The 3,617-nt window shown below is 36.5% G+C and overlaps 1 long non-coding RNA gene across 1 annotated transcript in view; it reads right to left on the minus strand.

Moving 5' to 3' along the window:
- Positions 1–1,074: 1,074 nt before the first annotated feature.
- Positions 1,075–3,617, minus strand: part of LOC104847497 — a 3,168-nt gene continuing 625 nt past the window's right edge. Inside the window, exons 2-3 of the long non-coding RNA XR_776167.3 lie at positions 1,803–1,971; positions 1,075–1,170 (exon numbers count right to left, since the gene is read on the minus strand). This is a non-coding gene — a long non-coding RNA (uncharacterized LOC104847497). The remainder of the gene's footprint in view (positions 1,171–1,802; positions 1,972–3,617) is intronic.

Here is a 3,617-nt window from a genome sequence, read left to right on the forward strand (position 1 = left end):
CCTACCTCGCCCAATTCCCCTACACCTTAGCCCTTTTCTTATTTCACAGCATCCGTTCTATAATTTGGATCTTGTTTACACTTTCAGTTTCTCTAGAATTTAATTTTTTATGAATTGGGCCCAGTACTATTTTAGAAAGATTATTGCTTCTTCTTGTTGTGTATTTCATTTTATTTTATTTCCCTTCTTTAAAATGTTGTGCATTATGGAAGAAAAAAATTGGAAAATAGGATTCTGGGATGATGAGTACAGCCCAAATAAACTGTTCAGAGCTCAGAATATAAGACTTCCAGGGAGAAAGTGATATTTTAGAAATAAAATCCAAAGAAATAGTGGGACAGATGAAAAACAAAAACTAGAAAACATCGGAGCCATATAAATCAACTGTCGTCATTGCTAATAAATGAGTTCTATATGTAAGGTAACTGAAAGGAAAAAATGCAAAAAAAAAAAAGAGAATGAAAGACTGAAAATAACCAAGATTTTGGAATGCAAATAAGCATGTGATGCATGATGAAAAGAATTGTAGAAGTGAATCAGAAGTAAAAGAGTAGGAAAATATATTGCAAATACTTTGAGGGTCAAAAAATTTAGTGAGTTGGGAGGGAACAATTCTTTCTGCTTTTCCTGAGAATAAGAAATAAATGTGGTAGGAAGAAGAATTACCTAGAAACATGCTAAAAAAAGAGGTGTGCTAACGACAATAACAATGAATGGATTAGAGATAGCATAGCATCAATCACTGCCTTCAGTTTTATAGACATGAACCACTCAATTCTGAAATAGTATGGAACTGTATGACTTCTAGCAGCTATGTTAATTAGAATGCTGCACGAAAGACATTATTTGTTTATATTCAATGTAAGAAATAAGCCTTTATTTTTCTTTTCAAGAGGGTTAAGGACAGCCCTGTGTGTGTGTGTGTGTGTGTGTGTGTGTGTGTGTGGTAATTCCAGTTCTGCCAGAGTCAGTGCACCAGCTGTGACTTACCCCAGTGGTGCCAAGAGGGCTGCAGCAGCACCCGGAATCAAGTCTTCACACAGCCATATCCTAAGGCAGGAGATGTAAATATTTTCTTTCTTATGCTGTTCTAAGAACAATATTTCTTAGAATTCCAAACAGATTTTCCTTATATGCTAGTTTTCAATCAGATGCACGCTGTAAGTGAACCTGCATCAAAAATGAGATAGAAATTCACTAGTAGCTAAGACGAACTCTAATTCATTGCTTGAACTTTGGTTAGATAAGGGGAAGGGAAGGGAAGTGGCAGTGGTTCTGGGAAGACAACAATTTACCTCTCAGTACTAATCACTGATTAAAAGTTTTTTTTTTATTTACCAGGCACACTGTACATGCTTTGTTCTTCCAAGCTTATAAACTCTATTTAACATAGTAAATAATCTGCAAAATGAAATAATTTATCTGAGATAACAGCAAAATGTCACTGGATTAGAATGTACAAGGTGTGAATGAAAATTACAGAGACTATTTAAATTATTAAAAACTTCATTCCAGTAAAAGACTCATTGTTATTAACCCCTCAAAACAGTCGACCTCACTAGGGCGGGGATTTAGCTCAGTGGTTCCACCATTTGCCTTGCAAGTGCAAAGACCTGAGTTTGATTACCGGTACCAAAAATACAAAACAAAGCAAAACAAAAAATTCACTCTCCCTTCAAGCACACTTATCTCCTTAGTCCTTACCACTCTGAAGCAATTCTGAAATTCGCTTCCATAAGTGTCTTTTTTTTTTTTACACTCTGTAGCTGCCTTGATGTACTGAATCAACTCAAAACACTTACCTTTCATGGTCATCTTGACTTTGTGGAAGTCAGTGTGAGATGCAATGAAAAAATAGATGAGTCCATAATGTTGTATGAGCGGGGTTTCTGCTGGATGGTAATCTGCAGCAACGTTCACTGTAGTTTTGGTTCTACTTTGTAGAGACAAGCACAAAAGGGGCTTCCAGAACTGCAGAGAAAGTGTCAAAAACAATGAATGCACAGAAAGTGTCAAAAACAATGAGTTAAGTGTGTGCAAGCTGGGGAACAGTATTCTGAGAGGACCAAATGAATGCATCTGCTACTGTAATGTTGAGATCGCATATCGTTAAGTCTATCCCTCAAGTCCGTGAATATAATGGAAAAAAATAAGATGTAAAACTAGCCTCATCATAACATATGAATTATAGCTTGTATAAAGTGCTATTTATAATAAATTAAGCATTTGAAGCTTTACTAGAAAGAATAAAATTATTGGCTACAATGTAGAGAAGAAAGTTTAAACCAACCTATAGCTGGGCCGGGGATTTAGCTCAGTGCTTCTACTGGCTGCCTTGCAAGGGCAAGAGCCCGAGTTCGATCCCTGGTACAACCCCACCCCCCCACCAAAAAAAAAATCAATCTATATCTGCCTACAGACCCTGACGTAAAGTTGGGATACATGTGTGTGCTTATATATCTGTTTATGAAGATTTATAAAGTCTGATCTTACCTAAATAAAGGAAAAAACAGAAGAGTGCTAACATTTTTTTAAAAACAAAAATTGAGATGAGTAAAGAGTTGAGAAGGATATCAAAGACAAATAACATGTTTAAAGTTAACCACAGAGCAAAAACAGAGGGTTGAAAGACTACCTAGTGGCATAGGGCAGACAATGCAAAGAACTAGTTAAGAATCCTGTTTTCAGTTTCCTGCAATCCATTAAATGTAAACTAGGGCAGATATAAAGACTCAGAATCATAATCTTGTGCTTTAGAGAAGGAAGCAGAAAAATATTCCTAATATGTATCATATCCTCCTAATTACTTCAATCCAGTCAACAATGACTTAAGATTGAGAGTTATTCTATTTATATTTCTTCAAATGACAGGTATTACTTTCTTTTTCTGTTTTTCGTTCATTGGTACTTTTTCTTTTCAGCTTTAATTGAGCTTATTGGTACATTTTAGGGATACACTACAGTTACATTCATTGTTGGGATCTTCTACCTCTACATGACAAGTCTTGATTCTCATTTTTTCCCCTTGTCCCTGCCCTCCCTTCACCCCCTCCTCCCCTCCCCATCTATAAACACTTTATTTCCATCTTTTCATTATCTCACATTTTTTCTTTTCCCTTATTACCCTTCCCATACCCATCTCACCTTCCCTACACCTTTAGCTCCTTTCTTCCCATTTCTGAATGTCAGTACTCTTATTAGGATCTTATGTATTATTGCAGATTATTCACACTATTGGTACTTTTAAAGTATACAGTACAGTTGCATTCATCATTGGAATCTTCTACCTTTACATGACAGGTCTTGGTTCTCATTTTTTTCCCATACCCCTGTCTTCCCTTCACTCCCTCCCCCCTCCCCTATTTAAAAAGACTTTGTTTCCCTTTTTTCCTTTTCTCATAATTTTTCTTCTCCCTTATTTTCTTTCTCCTACCCCTCCCACTTCCCCTACACCTTTAGCCCTTCGGACAAGTATTCAGTTCACAAAGAAAATGTTCTTTCATATCGATACCTGTGGAGAGGCAGGTCGTGATTAGTAAGTATTATTCCCTGAGAAGCTAAGAGAGGCTGACGTCCAGCAGGAGGAGGAGATAGTGACTTGCAGAAGAGTAAAGATT

The sequence above is a fragment of the Fukomys damarensis genome, unplaced genomic scaffold (genome assembly GCF_012274545.1).
Source record: "Fukomys damarensis isolate Sample0158 unplaced genomic scaffold, DMR_v1.0_HiC HiC_scaffold_66241, whole genome shotgun sequence".
Taxonomy (NCBI): Eukaryota; Metazoa; Chordata; class Mammalia; order Rodentia; family Bathyergidae; genus Fukomys; species Fukomys damarensis.